General features: G+C 43.4%; 1 protein-coding gene across 5 annotated transcripts in view; it reads left to right on the top strand.

Annotated features, from left to right (window-relative positions):
* The window catches only part of GCNT1 (glucosaminyl (N-acetyl) transferase 1), a 96,230-nt gene that overhangs the window by 58,754 nt on the left and 17,678 nt on the right, over positions 1-19,798 (top strand). Inside the window, exon 2 of one of the 5 annotated variants that reach the window (XM_077249016.1) lies at positions 14,476-14,544. The exons of the other annotated variants lie outside the window; for them this stretch is intronic. The gene's annotated coding sequence lies outside the window, so the exon portion shown is untranslated. The remainder of the gene's footprint in view (positions 1-14,475; positions 14,545-19,798) is intronic. 5 annotated transcript variants of the gene reach the window in all.

Here is a 19,798-nt window from a genome sequence, read left to right as displayed (position 1 = left end):
TTTTGCTGCAGTGCATTTCACACTTCCAGGCTGATCTACAGTCCAAATGTCACAATGCCAAGTTAATTCCAAATGTGTAAACCTGCTAAATCTGCAGGGGGTTGAATACACACACACACACACACACACACACACACACACACACACACACACACACACACACACACACACACACACACACACACACTAAACCCAGCGAGCAAGAGACCAGAGTCCCCTCCCCCCCCCTGCAAGTGACGTCGTTAGTCTCTGCGGGTTATGGTGACATCCCTGGGACAGGCCCAATAACCATAGACCATCCCAGCCTGATTGAAGCCGCAGCTTTAACTGCGCTGGTTTTAAAATATAGGAGGTACCCCACACTGTTTTTCTAAATTTATTAATGCACGACTGAGCAAAGCAGAAAACTTCCCACTATTCATAGACACACACAGGGTGCTGATTACAACTGCGATCAGCGAGACCAGGTGAGGATGATGACAGTTGTAGTCGGCACCCGGTGCCTGAATCACTTTTATCAAAACTACAGTTAGCAGCCCACTAAGTGATACATCAGTAGAATCTGGGCCATTGTCTCTATATTGTGGTCCTCTGACTAGTTGGTAAAATCCTAAGTGCAGATTCCCTTTTAAAGGGACAAACTTGTTCTATCTGCAGCCATAGCGGTAATCGACATGTAAATACAATTTTAAATATGTGGTAACCTAAATTGAAGTACGACTGCAGAGAGAAAATGAAGCTTTATTCTTCCTGCAACTGCTTGGTTCTACTGATAGGGGCACAAATGCAATGAGCAGTCCATGGGCTGAAATCACTCCCCTTCCTGTGCTGTACACATTTTGTAGAGCAGTATGTTAAGGACCAGGGGCATTGATTTACAATGCGCTCACTGTGAACAGAGCAGCAACTGATCACAGACCTCAGCACCACGCAAATAACGGGAAGTGAGTGGTTGCAGGGAGAATATAATTTGAACTTTCTTTCTGCAGCCGAACCTTTAATTAGGCTAATACAAACGTTTAAAACAGTATTTACCTGCAGTTACCACTAGGGCTGCAGGTAAATACTGTTTATTGACTTGTTCCCTTTAGATTATCTTTTAAGTGATATCAGCAAATTGTTGTGCTTGTCTGCACATAAAACACACGACAACTGCATATTTCAATAGGCTACAATGCGGTATGTGGTCCTTTGTGCACACAGGTTCTGTATAAACACTCCCTTCTGACACCATACATAGCTTTTGAGGCAGGTCTAATAAGCGTTTACTGGATATCAATTCCCCTGGCTTTTAATTATTTATCATTTCTTTTACATCAGCATGTTAAATGCTACAGTTTGCCGTATGTGATTTTGCATTTTAGACCTAGGTCTCTGCTGCTGTCATGTAACTGTGTCTTGGGCTTTTCTAATGAGAACCTGCTATGGAAACTGAAAATGACTGTTACTAGGCTGATTCTGAGACTGTCTAGTAATACTGAATATCCTCTATTGATTTAATGTAGATACATTTTCAGTGGATTTTATGTAAGCTACCAGTTTTGTTAAATGTTCCTTTGAAAACTGCTACTATTGTACATTTCAATAACAAAATCATTGGAGCTGGTCAATGGTAAAATGGTGATGCATCGGATAGGGCTTTCTGTGGGTGGAAATAAACACATTTACCTTTGTTTTCTGCGCTGAAAAATATACGATGCCTGGAGATTAATGACAGCTTGGCATTTTTGTTGTCATTAACAGTCTGGATAACTGCTGTGTTTGTGGTACAGGAATGAAGAAATTTGCCCCACCTACTAGGTTTGAAGCAAGGTTTTCGCATTTCATTTAAGAGCCAATCCTTCCATTGTAAGAAATGAATGGGTGTGCAGAAATACCTGAGCTGGTGTTTCAGGGGACTGCTTAGCTCTCATAATAACATTTTATTAGGCAAGAGCAAATTAAAGAAGGGGTTTTGCATGTACATTATATATGAGAATGAAAATTACCATCTATTAGTATTGCAATAGAGACCTATTAAAGCAGCATCTGCTGTTAGTAATAATCAAGTTTGAGTTGAAAGCACTTTTGTATTTCCAAGAAATGTTTTATATTTGTAAAACTTGGGTTCCTGGTGTCTGTCAATTGCTTGGCAAGTATTAATCAGACTTTCCCAGTTATAGAGCTACAATACTTAAGGAAGAAATGAAAAAAGAATGATCTATTCTGGATCGTCTGTCATATTTTCTCAAACTTCCAGAAATCGATATAAAAATATATTTGTATACCTGCAGTTCTCTTTGGGAGCAGTTCTGAAACTTTTTCTAGAATGGCTTCTTTCAAGTTTCCCCCCCCCCCCCCCAATTACAAGTAACGTGTACTATGTTATGGCATTTACTCAAATGTTTTTTTTTCTAGAACATCCAAGTCTGTGCCTCCTTTTATGCAGTAAATAGTGCCAGACACCTTGGTGTATGACTGTAGTTTATAGGATTTGCCTTATGTCTCTTAGGGTATGTGCACACGTTGTGGATTTGGCTGCGGATCCGCAGCAGTTTCCCATGCGGTGTACAGTACCATGTAAGCCTATGGAAAACCAAATCCGCTGTGCACATGCTGCGGAAAATTCCGCTCGGAAACGCTGCGGTTATTCTTTGTGCGAATTCCGCAGCGTTTTACACCTATTCCATAATAGGAATCTGCAGGTGTAAAAATGCAGGCGAAATCCGCACACAATCCTTAGGGCATTTTACCTGCAGAATCCGCTAAAAAATCCACAATGGAATCCTCAACTTGTGCACATACCCTAAAGTTTCATTACGCTTTGAAGACCTCAAGAGTGTGTACGGGCTGCGCAGCCGAAAGTTCTTTTGAATTTTATTCTTGACTTTGTGACTTAACCTGGTATAAGTTAAGGTACCTTCACACGAAACGACATCGCTAGCGATCCGTGACGTTGCAGCGTCCTGGCTAGCGATATTGTTTCGTTTGACACGCAGCAGCGATCAGGATCCTGCTGTGATGTCGCTGGTCGCTGAATAAAGTCCAGAACTTTATTTGGTCGTCCGATCGCTGTGTATCGTTGTGTTTGAAAGCAAAAGCAACGATACCAGCGATGTTTTACTCTGGTAACCAGGGTAAACATCGGGTTACCAAGCGCAGGACCGCGCTTAGTAACCCGATGTTTACCCTGGTTACCAGCGTAAAAATAAAAAAAACAAACAATACATGCTCACCTGCGCGTCCCCTGCCGTCTGCTTCCTGACACTTACTGAGCGCCGGCCCTAAAGTGAAAGTGAAAGCACAGCGGTGACGTCACCGCTCTGCTGTTAGGGCCGGAGCTCAGTCAGTGTCAGGAAGCGGACGCTGGGGGACGCGCAGGTGAGCATGTACTGTTTGTTTTTTTTACTTTTACGCTGGTAACCAGGGTAAACATCGGGTTACTAAGCGCGGCCCTGCGCTTAGCAACCCGATGTTTACCCAGGTTACCCGGGGACCTCGGCATCGTTGGTCGCTGGAGAGCGGTCTGTGTGACAGCTCTCCAGCGATCAAACAGCGACGCTGTAGCGATCGGCATCATTGTCGCTATCGCTGCAGCGTCGCTTCGTGTGAAGGTACCTTTACTAGTAACTAGAATTACCCTTTAAGAATGATTAAAAGCTTGCCTAATTTCTACCACTTTGAGGCTATAGAGCTATCTTTCAGCTGCTTCTGATGGTATTTGCGCTTTGCTGTCCTTCCTTTCCTCTTTTGTGTTTTAGAGATAAGAGCAGCAAGGAGGCAGATGTATTTGACAGATTTGCTAAGACTTGCACCAGTAGTGGCATGGGGGTGGGGGGAAATACCTTAGTGGTTTGTACTATCTGACCTGACTAATGTTGAGGTGCCAGCCTCATTTCTTTGAGTAAAACTGTTCCTTGTGTACCCTAAAATTAATAAATGAACACACTGCCCCCTAACATTACTCACCTGTTCCATTTCCCACAGTGCTGGAAACGTGGCCTTTTCTGCTGATTTGGCTACAGAACACGGGCAACCTGTAGCTCGAGATCCACATGTGGCTCGCAGTCCAATGAATTGTGGGTCATGGCTGTCTGCCAGCTTGGTGCAGATCTATCAAACAGGGATGAAGAGCTCATCTCAAAATGAATGAATTTTGTATGTAGCCCAGCACAGAAGAGCAGATCTGGATGCACACATACTGGTCTTGGGGGTTTAGAGATAATTTAAGTATGGTACGCTGGAGACTAGATGATATTACCTGTCAGATGAGGTGCTTGAAGCTGGATGTGACAGAGCTTGATGGGAGAATACTGAATATTGTGGGAACCCCTGGATCTTGGTATACTGCTTCTGGGTGATTTCTGTGGAGAAGCTTTGGTTATCATTATACCCATAATGGGGGCTTTGGTTGCCACTACTGTAGGGGGGACATGAACTAAATGTGGATTGCGACCCTCTCTCAGAGCTGAATGTGACTTTTAGGGTATGCGGAAATTTTCTGCAAGAAATCCGCATTTTTTTTCGCGGTTTTTTTAGCATTCTGCAAGCGTAATTAGCTTGCAGAATGCTAAAGTTTTCCAAGGGATCTGTAGCATTGCTTGGAAAACTGACTGACAGGTTGGTCACACTTGTCAAACATAGTGTTTGACAAGTGTGACCAACTTTTTACTATAGATGCTGCTTATGCAGCATCAATAGTAAAAGATAGAATGTTTAAAAATTAATAAAAAAAAGAAAAAAAAAGTTATACTCACCTGCAGACAGCCGATCTCCCCGGCTGCGTCCGTTCCTATAGATGGTTTGTGTGTGAAGGACCTTCGATGACGTCGCGGCTTGTGATTGGTCGCGTGAACGGTCACATGAGCGGTCACGCGACCAATCACAAGACCGCGACGTCATCGCAGGTCCTTCACACAGACCATCTAAAGGAACGGAAGCGGCAGCATGCACCGGAGAGGCGGGAACACTCCGGGGGCCATCAGAGGGTGAGTATATGACTATTTTTTATTTTAATTCTTTTTTTTTTTTTTTACCAATTATATGGTGCCCAGTCCGTGGAGGAGAGTCTCCTCTCCTCCACCCTGGGTACCAACCACACATGATCTGCTTACTTCCCGCATGGTGTGCACAGCCCCGTGCGGGAAGTAAGCAGATCAATGCATTCCTAGGTGTGCGGAATCCCCGCAATTCCGCAATTTTAATGAACATGTTGCTTTTTTTTCCGCGATGCGATTTTTTCGCGGAAAAAAATGCAACATTTGCACAAAAAATGCAGAATACCCTGTAAATAATAGGAGGCATATGTTAGCGTTTTTTTCGCGTTTTTATCACGTTTTTATAGCGAAAAATCCTGAACGTACGCACATGGCCTTAAGGTCAGAATGGTTGAGGGTGTCACTGTCCTGGCAGTATCTGAGTCACACAGAAAGCTCTCATTGGTGAGACAAAGGCCAGCCGAGGAATTGATTGCAGTCCCTTTTCTGATGTGTTCTCTAAACCAGCTGTCTTTTTTTTAGTTTTTGGTTTGAATGAACAATTTGGATCCTACTTTTAAAAGTTTAAAGGGGCCGATTAAAATCGTACTTTCCTCAGAAATACAAGATCACTATTGATAAGAAAAGCAGTGTAGGAGTTAAACTGCTGATATAAGAGACCAGGCAAAGGCCCTATTCACATCTTTTTATCTACTATATGTTTAGCACATACAACCCCAATTCCAACAAAGTTGGGGGGCGCCATGTAAATTGTGAATAAACTATGACTAAGATTTCCAAATCCTTGCATTCTTATTTTCTTTACTACAGAACATAGAATGCATAGCATGAATTGAAAGTTTGAAATTTTCCATTTTATTTGAAAAAAACAAAACAAAACACCAAACTCTCAATTAGAAATTAATGCCAGCAACGCCTCTCAAAAAAGTTGTGAAAGAGCAATGTCTACAGTTATGTAGCATCCTTTCTTTTTACAACAGTTTGTAAACATCTGTGAAGTTAGGAGACCAATTGCTGGAGTTTTGGAAGTAGAATGTTGTCCCATTCTTGTCTGATGTAGCATTCGAAGTGCCAACAGTCCAAAGTCATCTTTGCTGGATTTTTTGTTTCATTATGCTCAAAATGTTTTCTATTTCGTGAAAGGTCTGGATTGCAGATGGCCAGTTCATCTGGCCTTATGTGGTCTTAGTGAAATGGACCTTCCCTTAAAGACATTGGTTGGGAGCATTTCTCAAAACTTCTATATAATGTTCAGTATTGATGGTCTTTTTTAAGATGTCTAATCTGCCCATACCATAGTCATATGCAGCCCTGTAACATTAGCGATGCAGGCTTTTCAACTGTGTGCTGATAACAAACTGGGTGGTCCTTCTCCTTTTGAGTCCACAGGACACACTGCCCATGGTTTCCATAAAGAATTAAAATTTAATTTCACCGCTGAGCAGTTGTCCTTTTTCCCTTGGTCCATTTTAAATAAGGTTTGGTCTAGAGAACGTGGCAACGTTTCAGGATTGTGTAGACTTTTTCTGCATGATAGAGCTTTTACTTTTGTTTGTGGATTTCAATGTACAATGTTCACAGGAAATGATTTCTGGGTGTATTGCTGGGCTTATATTGATTTGCACGATTGACTCTTACCTTTTATTAAATGCAGTGCTACGTAAGGGCCCATAGATGACGACGAACATTCAGTAATCACCATTGGTCTTGTCCCATGTGCACATGGTTTCTCCAGAATCTTTGAATATCCCACCATCTACAGTACATAATATCAAAAAGATTCAAAGTCTTTACAATTTTAAATTGAGGAACACTTTTCTAAAATTGTTCCACAATATATACTGTATTTTACGGACCATAAGAAGCACACCGAAATTTCCAATGGGGGAAAAAAAATAAAGCTTCAAATGGGGGGGGGGGTCCATCGAACAGTCCTGAGTTCACCTTACCCTGGGGGGATCAGCAGCGCTGGTGGAGCGGAGTCACAGGGGGGGTTTGGTGGTCAGGCGATGAAATGGCTTGGACTGGTGGGGCAGGTTCGGCGGTGCTCGATGGTGCGGGGCCGCCGACAACATTTTGTGAAAGCCTAGAGCCCCCGTACATGTATTGCTGCGATGCGGTGGTCTCTGGGAAATCCCATCCCATGGCTGATGCTGTGCAGGTTTGGTGGTGTGGGGGCTCCGGCGACATTTTGTGAAAGCCTGAAGCCCCCCGCCCTTGCATTACCTCAATTCTAAAACGCGAAAAAATAAAAATGGTACCGATTTAAAATGCCATCTTGTCCCACAAAAAAGTCATACAGCTCTAACAGCAGAAAATTTGTAGCTAAAAAAAAAAAAAAAAAAAAAGTTGTGAGAAGTTTTTTTTTTTATTGTTTTTTTTTTTAATTTCCACGGCTCTACGCTGTAAACTTTTGTGAAGCACCTGTGGGTTCAAGGTGCTCAAAACACATCTAGATAAGTTTCCTAAGGGGTGTCGTTTCCAAAATGGTGTCATTTGTTGGGCATTTCCACTGGTTAGGCACATCAGCTCCAAACATGACATGGCATCCGCTAATTATACCAGCAAATTTTACATTCAAAAAGTGAAATGGCACTCCTTTCCTTCCGAGCCCTACTGTGCACCCAAACAGTAGATTTCCCCCACATATGGGGTATCTGCATGCTCAGGATAAATTGCACAACAAAATGTATGGTTCATTTTCTCCTGTTACCCTTGCAAAAGTAAAAAAAAAGAAAAGTCTGAATGAAAATTTTTATGAAAGAAAAGTAATTTTTTTTTTTCTTCCACATTCCTGTGACACACCTGAAGGTTTAATAAACTTATTAAATGGGGTTTTGAGTACCTTGATGGGTGCAGTTTTTAGAATGGAGTCATTTTGTGGTATTTTCTGTCATATAGGCCCTTCAATGTCACTTGAAATGTGAGGTGGTCCCTAAAAAAAAAATAAAAAATAAATGGTTTTATAAATTTTGTTGTAAAAATGAAAAATCGCTGGTCAATTTAACCCTCAATCTTATAACTTTCTAACAAAGGAAAGTTTACAAAATGGTGCTAATGTAGACATGTGGGAAATGTTGTTTATTAACTATTTTGTGCGATGTGACTCTCTGATTTAACCCCTTTCTGACCTCGGACGGGATAGTACGTCCGAGGTCAGAAGCCCCGCTTTGATGCGGGCTCCGGCGGTGAGCCCACATCGAAGCCGGGACATGTCAGCTGTTTTGAACAGCTGACATGTGCCTGTAATAGGCGCGGGCAGAATCGCGATCTGCCCGCGCCTATTAACTAGTTAAATGCCGCTGTCAAACGCAGACAGCGGCATTTAACTACCGCTTCCGGCCGGGCGGCCGGAAATGATTGCATCGCCGACCCCCGTCACATGATCGGAGGTCGGCGATGCTTCAGAATAGTAACCATAGAGGTCCTTGAGACCTCTATGGTTACTGATCCCCAGCAGCTGTGAGCGCCACCCTGTGGTCGGCGCTCACAGCACACCTGCAATTCTGCTACATAGCAGCAAACATCAGATCGCTGCTATGTAGCAGAGGCGATCGTGTTGTGCCAGCTTCTAGCCTCCTATGGAGGCTATAGAAGCATGGCAAAAGTAAAAAAAAAAAAAAAAAAAAAAAAAGTAAAAAAAAATGTGAAAAAATAAAAAAAATATAAAAGTTTAAATCACCCCCCTTTCTCCCCAATCAAAATAAATCAATTAAAAAAAAATCAAACCACATATTTGGTATCGCCGCGTTCAGAATCGCCCGATTTATCAATAAAAAAAAGCATTAACCTGATCGCTAAACGGCGTAGCGAGAAAAAAATTCTAACACCGGAATTTTTTTTTGGTCACCGCGACATTGCATTAAAATGCAATAACGGGCAATCAAAAGAACGTATCTGCACCAAAATGCTATCATTAAAAACGCCAGCTCGGAACGCAAAAAATAAGCCCTCAACCGACCCCAGATCATGAAAAATAGAGACGCTACGAGTAACGGAAAATGGCGCAATTTTTTTTTTTTTCGCAAAGTTTGGAATTTTTTTTCACCACTTAGATAAAAAATAACCTAGTCATGTTAGGTGTCTATGAACTCGTAGTGACCTGGAGAATCATAATAGCAGGTAAGTTTTAGCATTTACTGTACCTAGCAAAAAAGCCAAACAAAAAACAAGTGTGGGACTGCAATGTTTTGCAATTTCACCGCACTTGGAATTTTTTTCCCGTTTTCTAGTACATGACATGGTAAAACCAATGATGTCGTTGAAAAGTACAACTCGTCCCGCAAAAAATAAGCCCTCACATGGCCAAATTGACGGAAAAATAAATAAGTATGGCTCTGGGAAGGAGGGGAGCGAAAAACGAACACGGAAAAACGGAAATTCCCAAGGTCATGAAAAGGTTAAGGACATAAAAATAAAATTTTGCAAATTTCCGCCAAATTTCCGTTTCTTTTCATCAATAAACGCAAGTCATATCAAAGAAATGTTACCACTATCATAAAGTACAATATGCCACGAGAAAACATTCTCAGAATCACTTGGATCTGTTGAAGCGTTCCAGAGTTATGACCGTATAAAGTGACAGTGGTCAGAATTGTATTGGTCCATTGGCCTGGTCTGGAAGGTGAAAGCAGGCTTTGGGGTGAAGGGGTTAAGTATGAATAGTCAAAGTTGTCTAACATGCAAAAAGAAACTGATGATACAAAACAACTGTTGGACAAATGTAAACTCACACCTAGTTTTGATGAACTATGAAAAAGATACAAGAAACTATTTCCTTATTGGAAGAAGATATTATGGGTCGTGAAAAATGAAAGTTTTTGCAGGATACGAATGACTATTCATTTAACAAGGTGTGTGAATTGGGTCAATGAGGTAGATGCCCCCAAATCGATTTTAAAGTCTGGCCAGTGACCAAAGAAACACAGCCAGGTCACATGTTGGCTTTGTTTCACCGGATCTGGAATAATCTGATGCCAATATGAGTGTGTGTGTCTCTATCAATGAGCCTGTCCATACTGGAAGGAGTAAATATTTCCGACCATGAAAAAAAACACAAAGAGCAGCAGTCGGAAACGCAGGAAACCACTTCGGTATGATGTCGCAAAAAGACCTTTCTGAATTGAAGAAATACAATGATGTGCTCAATTTATCATCTAATTCATTCACAGATTAACAGTTAAAAGTACTGTTTATACTCGAGTATAAGCCGAGAATTTCAGCCTTTTTTTTTTTTTTTTTTAGGCTAAAAGTGCCCCATTGTCCCAGGGAGGTGGCGGCCGCTCATTAAAGTAATGAATATGGACGCGACTCCACTCCCATAGGCGTGGAGCGCATATTCATTACTTTAATGAGCAGTGCCATGTGACCGCTGAGCACAGGAACAAGCTGCTGGCGCCAGAGACCATCGGAGAAGCAGGGACCGCACCAGGATGGGGTGAGTAGCACTGGGGGAGGGTGAGCCATGCGATATTCACCTGTCCCCGTTCCACCGCCGGGCTCTGTCTTCCGCGTCCTCTGGCTGTGATGTTCAGGTCAGAGGACGCAATGATGTGGTTAGTGCGCGCCCTCTGCCTGAACAGTCACTGCAGAGACCCGGAAGACAGTGGTGCGTGGCCGTGGAGCGGGGACAGGTGAATATCGCAAGTACCCGGGGCCTGAGCCAGCAGCGACTCTGGCACCTGGCCCCCATATCGCTCAGGTGTCCCCGCCTGCTCGGGACCCCAGCACCAGACCCCCAGCGACAAGAGGTGAGTGTCATATGTTTTTTTTTTTTTTTTTATCGCAGCAGCATATGGGGCATAATATTATATGGAGCATCTTATGGGGCCATCAACCTTTGTGCAGCATTATATGGGGCATAATATTCTATGGAGCATCTTATGGGGCCATCATTTAACCTTTTATGCAGCATTATATGGGGCATATTTTAATATGGAGCATCTTATGGGGCCCATCATGAACTGTATGGAGCATTATATGGGGCTCCTGATTCAATATGGATATTCAAAAACACTTGACCTACTCATGTTTCAATCAATTTTACTTTTATTGGTATCTATTTTTATTTTTGAAATTTACCAGTAGCTGCTGCATTTCCCACCCTAGGCTTATACTCGAGTCATTAAGTTTTTGTGGCAAAATTAGGGGTCTCGGCTTGTACTCGGGTCGGCTTATACTCTAGTATATACGGAACTTTGTGTTTAAATTCTGTACCAGACCACAACTTTAACTTATTCACCTCTATTTTAGATGTGGATACGTTTGTGTAATCTTACGATCAGAAAACTTTTTTTGGTTTACTGATCCAGAATTATCAAATAAAGACTTATCAATATCATGGCTTGAATTTCCAAGAACAGATATCTCTCCTAACTCTACGTGAATTGTGCACGAATACTGCAAAAATGAGGATATTATCAACCAGTCAAATTTTAAATGTGAAAAACCCTTTCTTGTATCCATACAGTCAAATCTTGATTGGATTGGATACATTTCAAGTTGTTGAATGTGAATTAAAAATTCTGAATGACAATGTTGGTAATAATCATACTCGAAAAAACTTTTTGCGTAAAGTTTACAGTGCTCTACAAGAAATACAGAAAATTCGAGACCTTATGATTAAAATGTCAGATATGGGGGATAGTTGTCATCATGAATTCTAAAGATTATCTGTAGTAATGAGCGAATATACTCGTTACTCGAGATTTCTCGAGCACTCTCGGGTGTCCTCTGAGTATTTTTTAGAGCTCGGAGAATGTTTTCCTCACCTCAGCTGAATGATTTACATCTCTTAGCCAGCATAAGTACATGTGGGGGTTGCCTGGTTGCTAGGGAATCCCCGCATGTACTTGCTGGGTAAGAGATGTAAATAATTCAGCTGTGGCGATGAAAAGTAAATCTCAGAGCACTAAAAAATACTCGGAGGACACCCGAGCATGCTCGGGAAATCTCAAGTAACGAGTATATTCGCTGATCACTAGGGTGTCAGTGGTTAGCACAGCAGCCTTGCAGCGCTGGAGTCCTGGGTTCAAACCCCACCAAGGACAACATCTGCAAAGAGTTTGTATGTTCTCTCCTTGTTTGTGTGGGTTTCCTCCCACATTCCAAAGACATACTGATAGGGAATTTAGATTGTGAGCCCAGTCGGGGACAGCGATGATAATGTGTGCAAAACTGTAAAGCGCTGCGGAATATATTAGTGCTATATAAAAATACTTATTATTAATTATCTGGCCAAAATTGTTGAATTTGATCTACGAGAAACTTTCCACGAACCCCACATTAAAATTTAGGAATAAATTGGTTAATATGATTAAAAATGGACTAAATTTGGGCGTCCTAACAAAGAAACAGGGTGAATTTTTAGATGTGCAATGTGCCATTCTTCTCATGCTACATGCGTTACTTAAAATTTACAAAATGGATGATGTTCCCCCCATGAAACAGTGTCAGGAATTGGATCAGGAAATGAACACGTTGGCGAATGGCTTGATTCATTGATACAACTCTTGGTCCAGGTTATATTTGAGGCTCTCAAGATATTTTGGTATTTTGTTTTTCTAAACAAAATATCGTGGATGTCCAATTATACGTGGTTATGCTGTGATGTTATCTAACTATGCACTTATATTCCATACTCCATAGCCATGGAAGCTTTAGAATTCCATTTGAACAAATTCAGTAATTATTCAGGTGATTTGATTACCGTATATACTCGAGTATAAGCCGACCCGAGTATAAGCCGACCCCCCTAATTTTGCCACAAAAAACTGGGAAAACTTATTGACTCAAGTATAAGCCTAGGGTGGAAAATACAGCAGCTACCGGTGAATTTCAAAAATAAAAATAGATGCTCCATACCATTCATTATGGCCCCATAGCTGTGCCATATAGTGCTCTGCACCATTATTGTCCCATAGCTGTGCCATATAGTGCTCTGCACCATTCATTATTGCCCCATAGCTGTGCCATATAGTGCTCTGCACCATTATTGCCCCATAGCTGTGCCATATAGTGCTCTGCACCATTATTGCCCCATAGCTGTGCCATATAGTGCTCTGCACCATTCATTATTGCCCCATAGCTGTGCCATATAGTGCTCTGCACCATTATTGCCCCATAGCTGTGCCATATAGTGCTCTGCACCGTTATTGCCCCATAGCTGTGCCATATAGTGCTCTGCACCATTATTGCCCCATAGCTGTGCCATATAGTGCTCTGCACCATTATTGCCCCATAGCTGTGCCATATAGTGCTCTGCACCGTCTATTATTGCCCCATAGCTGTGCCATACAGTGCTCTGCACCATTATTGCCCCATAGCTGTGCCATACAGTGCTCTGCACCGTCCATTATTGCCCCATAGCTGCTGCTGCAATAAAAATAATAAACCACATACTCACCTCTCTTGCTTGCAGCTCCTCGGCGCCATCTTCCCGGCGTCTCTCCGCACTGACTGATCAGGCAGGGGGCGGCGCGCACACTATATGCGTCATCGCGCCCTCTGACCTGCACAGTCAGTGAGGAGAGACGCCGGGAAGATGGAGACAGCGCCCGGCGTGTGGAACGAGGACAGGTGAATATGACATACTTACCTGCTCCCGGCGTCCCTGGCTTCTTCTCCCGGACAGCAGCGGTCACCGGCACCGCTGATTAGAGAAATGAATTATGCGGCTCCGCCCCTATGGGAGGTGGAGCAGCCTATTCATTTCTCTAATGAGCGGTCCCACGTGACCGCTGTACAGGGGAAGAGCTGCTGCACCCGGAGACCGTGGGACGGGCAGGGGGAGCGACAGGAACGCCGGGACTAGGTGAGTATGCCTCGGCGCCCTCTCCCCCTCACCCGCCGACCCCACCGCCGACCGTGACTCGAGTATAAGCCGAGGGGGCACTTTCAGCCCAAAAATCCCGGCTTATACTCGAGTATATACGGTAATTACATTTTGCAAGTGTGTGTGTGTATATATATATATATATATATATATATATATATATATATATATATATATATATATATATATATATATATATATATATATATATATATATATATATATATATATATATATATATATAGATATATATATAGATATATATATATAGATATATATATATAGATATATATATATAGATATATATATATAGATATATATATATATAGATATATAGAATACAGCAGCACATGTGCTGCTGTATTTTCTTTTTTATCTATATGATGCAGTCTGCAGCTTGCACGTGTTCACATTGGGAGTGCTGATTGGTATGTGTGTGTGTGTATATATACATACATACATACATACATACATACATACATACATACATACATACATACATACATGCCAATTTATTTATTATTATAATTTAATTTTTTATTCTTTTTCTCATTTGACAGATTTTTTTTCTTCACCGTTCGGGTGTACCGATGGGTGCCAAACGTTCCCCATCGCTTGCTAACATGGTCATGGCTCTCTGGGAATTTAAATTTCTGTTTTCCACAGCCAATGTTTTTGCATCATCCATTGTCTGGTATGACAGATATATTGATGACCTGCTCATCGTATAGGATGGTGATGTATCTCAATTCTAATGAGTTTAATTCAGTTTACTTACATATATGATCCTACACCTATTTTGTTTCTAGATTTGGATCTTTTTGTTGCGCCTAATTAGCTCATATCCACTAGAACATATTTTAAACATCTGAGTGGTAACCCCATACTTGATGCCACCGGCAGTCACCAAAAGCATACAATCCCAACCATTCCTGTGAGGGATTTCACAAGAATTAAGAGGAACTGTAGTATCGAAAATAATTTGTCCTCAAATTTGAACAAGTCTGTACATAAATTTAAAAAAGATATTATCCTGACTGGGCACAAGACTTACTTTATCCTAAAATATAACCAACTACCGTAACTAATCAACAAATCGGACAAAAATCTTACTTCAATATAGTCCTCAATTTTACTAGATTAAAAATATAATTAACAAATTTCTCCCTATCTTATCTGAGGATCACCGATATTGTCAGCGGTTGTACCGTCAGGGTGCAATGTTGTGGTGAGACGAACACAAATGCTAGGCAATATGATTTCACCTAGTATATTTCTAACTCCAAAAAAACATGGCTTTAATTGCATAGGTTTATTTAAATGTGGGCGTACCAGCTGCAGAACATGTAAGCAGGTAACTAATAGTAAAACATTTAGCAATCATGAGAATACTAGGAATTAGAACATCAATTTATAAACTGTAATTTATCAAATATAAGAGTGACTGCTGTACGTGCATATGAAAGAAAGGGGGAGAGAGGGTTCTGTACCCCTCTATATATTTGGATATACACAGTACCTGTAACTGAAGGCTGAGGCTAAGACCGCATTATTCTGGACACAAATTTGCATTCAGCATATATTACTGGAAGGAAAATATAATATGAAAAATTGTGGAAAATAAGAAATTTAAGATTGTTTTTTTTTTTGTTTTTTTTTTTTTTTTTTTGTGAATGTGTCCCTAGGAACACTTGTTTATGTAGTATAAAAAAAGATGCTGATCGCCCAATGAACAAGCAACTTGTATTTTTTGTTGGTTGAAATATTCATGCTTACTTAAAGATCTTTGTTCTTTGCAGCACATCGTTCTGTGTAAACAGGACATGTGCTGTCGAGTACAATGACCGCTTATGCACACAGAACTACTATGGATCTTTCTGTATGCATTGAAAGAGCCGTCGGCCTGCCTAAAAATGATCAGTGGTTATTTTAAAGCTGCAAGTTGGCAAGTGTAAACGCATACTCTTAGGCTACTTTCAGACATAGCGCATTTTTGAGCGCTATTTTGCGGGCGCTTTTCAAAAATGCGCAATGTCATTTTCGTCTGCCGGCAAAGTGAATGAGAAATTCACTTTGCCGTTCAGACACACCGCAAAAAAACGCGGCGCTTTTGTCTGCAAACACGCCGGCGTAAAAAGAATTGACATGTCAATTCTTTACGCAGCGGCGTGTCTGCGTATCCCCATAGGGCCCCATATTAACGTGCACACACAGCGCCTTTGTCCTGGGTGTCGGCGTCTTTGTACGGAGGGGTTGACACCCAGGACCGGACGTGACGTCGGACAGGAAGAGGGAAGCCCCCGCCCCCCAGTGAAGCAGCATGGATAAATGAATGAGCATAAACGTGGGGCTGCTGATCGAGACGGTAAGTATCCCCCGTGTGTGCCCCCCCTGTGCGTGTGTCCCCCCACTGTGTGTGTGCCGTGTGCGCCCTGTGTGTGTGCCGTGTCCCCCCCGCCCCCCCCCCCCCGTGTGTATGTATGGGTATGTGCTGGGTCTGCTGCGGGGGGTGGGGTGGTCTTTGGTGTGTGTGTGTGTGTCTCTGTGTGCAGGCAGTGTCCGATGGGACTACAAGTCCCATCGGGCTCTGCCTGCTACAGTGACAGTCAGTGACACAGTAGCCAATGATGGGACAGTAGTAGTCCCATCATCCGGCTAATGTGTTGAATGTAAAAAACAAAAAAAACCCACACATATACAGTACATACACACATACAGAACATGCGCCGACATGCGCCACGCGACGGCATGCGCCACGCGACGGCATGCGCCACGCGACTGCATGCGCCATGCGACGGCGTACGACGCCATGCGACGACATGCGCCATGCGCCGACATGCGCCACGCAACGGCATGCGCCACGCGACGACATGCGCCACGCGACGGCATGCGCCATGCGACGCCATGCGCCGACATGCGCCACGCAACGGCATGCGCCACGCGACGACATGCGCCACGCGACGGCATGCGCCATGCGACTGCATGCGCCATGCGACGGCGTACGACGACATGCGCCACGCGACGGCATGCGCCATGCGACGACATGCGCCACGCGACGGCATGCGCCATGCGACGACATGCGCCACGCGACGGCGTACGACGACATGCGCCACGCGACTGCATGCGCCATGCGACGGCGTACGACGACATGCGCCATGCGACGCCATGCGATGGCATGCGACGACATGCGCATACAGACATACAGACATACAGTACATACATACAGACATACAGTACATATAACATAGATTACATACTCACCATCACTTGTCACTTTGATCCCCGAAGCCAGTGTCATAAAAAATATTAAAATAATAAACAACCAATATACTCCCTGATCCGCAGAAATCCAATTAAAACGAGTGTCCCACGACGATCTCCCGTGGAGAACAGGAGCATCTCCTGATGCGACCACTCTCCAGGGGCTCCAGGAAGACAATGAGGGGAGGAAGGTATCCTTCCACAATGTATTCCCCACAATGTATTCCTACGCCCCTGTGAGAAAATAGTCCCTAGTTTCACTTTATGGCATGCTGTATGAGAAAGTTCCCACGCAGCTTTTTGCCATAAAGTGAGACCAGTGAACTATAGTAACCTCAGTGATGCACTGCAGGAGCCATTGTCCTTAAATATGTGGCACGTGGCACTTACATACGTGGCACTTACATACGTGGCACTTATATACATGGCACGTGGCACTTACATACGTGGCACTTACATACGTGGCACTTACATACGTGGCACTTAAATACGTGGCACGTGGCACTTACATACGTGGCACTTACATACGTGGCACTTACATACGTGGCACTTACATACGTGGCACTTACATACGTGGCACTTACATACGTGGCACTTGCATACGTGGCACTTACATACGTGGCACTTACATACGTGGCACTTACATACGTGGCACTTACATACGTGGCACTTACATACGTGGCACTTACATACGTGGCACTTACATACGTGGCACTTAAATACGTGGCACGTGGCACTTGCATACGTGGCACTTACATACGTGGCACGTGGCACTTACATACGTGGCACTTGCATACGTGGCACTTACATACGTGGCACTTACATACGTGGCACGTGGCACTTACATACGTGGCACTTACATACGTGGCACTTACATACGTGGCACTTACATACGTGGCACTTACATACGTGGCACTTAAATACGTGGCACGTGGCACTTGCATACGTGGCACTTGCATACGTGGCACTTACATACGTGGCACTTACATACGTGGCACTTACATACGTGGCACTTACATACGTGGCACTTACATACGTGGCACTTACATACGTGGCACTTGCATACGTGGCACGTGGCACTTGCATACGTGGCACGTGGCACTTGCATACGTGGCACTTACATACGTGGCACTTACATACGTGGCACTTACATACGTGGCACTTACATACGTGGCACTTACATACGTGGCACTTACATACGTGGCACTTAAATACGTGGCACTTAAATACGTGGCACGTGGCACTTGCATACGTGGCACTTACATACGTGGCACTTACATACGTGGCACTTACATACGTGGCACTTACATACGTGGCACTTACATACGTGGCACTTACATACGTGGCACTTACATACGTGGCACTTACATACGTGGCACTTACATACGTGGCACTTACATACGTGGCACGTGGCACTTAAATACGTGGCACTTAAATACGTGGCACTTACATACGTGGCACTTACATACGTGGCACTTACATACGTGGCACTTACATACGTGGCACGTGGCACTTACATACGTGGCACTTACATACGTGGCACTTACATACGTGGCACTTACATACGTGGCACTTACATACGTGGCACTTGCATACGTGGCACTTACATACGTGGCACTTACATACGTGGCACTTACATACGTGGCACGTGGCACTTACATACGTGGCACTTACATACGTGGCACTTACATACGTGGCACTTACATACGTGGCACTTACATACGTGGCACTTACATACGTGGCACTTACATACGTGGCACTTACATACGTGGCACTTAAATACGTGGCACGTGGCACTTGCATACGTGGCACTTGCATACGTGGCACTTACATACGTGGCACTTACATACGTGGCACTTACATACGTGGCACTTACATACGTGGCACTTACATACGTGGCACTTACATACGTGGCACTTGCATACGTGGCACTTGCATACGTGGCACTTGCATACGTGGCACTTACATACGTGGCACTTACATACGTGGCACTTACATACGTGGCACGTGGCACTTACATACGTGGCACTTACATACGTGGCACTTACATACGTGGCACTTACATACGTGGCACTTACATACGTGGCACTTACATACGTGGCACTTACATACGTGGCACTTACATACGTGGCACTTACATACGTGGCACTTACATACGTGGCACTTACATACGTGGCACTTACATACGTGGCACTTACATACGTGGCACTTAAATACGTGGCACGTGGCACTTGCATACGTGGCACTTGCATACGTGGCACTTACATACGTGGCACTTACATACGTGGCACGTGGCACTTACATACGTGGCACTTACATACGTGGCACTTACATACGTGGCACTTACATACGTGGCACTTACATACGTGGCACTTACATACGTGGCACTTACATACGTGGCACTTACATACGTGGCACTTACATACGTGGCACTTACATACGTGGCACGTGGCACTTACATACGTGGCACGTGGCACTTACATACGTGGCACGTGGCACTTACATACGTGGCACGTGGCACTTAAATACGTGGCACGTGGCACTTAAATACGTGGCACGTGGCACTTAAATACGTGGCACTTACATACGTGGCACGTGGCACTTAAATACGTGGCACTGAAATACGTGGCACTTAAATACGTAAAATATATTAAAATAATTTTATAAAATTGTGAAAGCGGGGAAAACCCCATCCTGCATGGAAACCCCCGTTCTTTAAAAAAAAAAA

Source organism: Ranitomeya variabilis, chromosome 1 (genome assembly GCF_051348905.1).
Source record: "Ranitomeya variabilis isolate aRanVar5 chromosome 1, aRanVar5.hap1, whole genome shotgun sequence".
NCBI lineage: Eukaryota > Metazoa > Chordata > Amphibia > Anura > Dendrobatidae > Ranitomeya > Ranitomeya variabilis.
The sequence above is the reverse complement of the archived record's forward strand: the minus strand, read 5'-3'. Positions and strand labels throughout refer to the sequence as shown.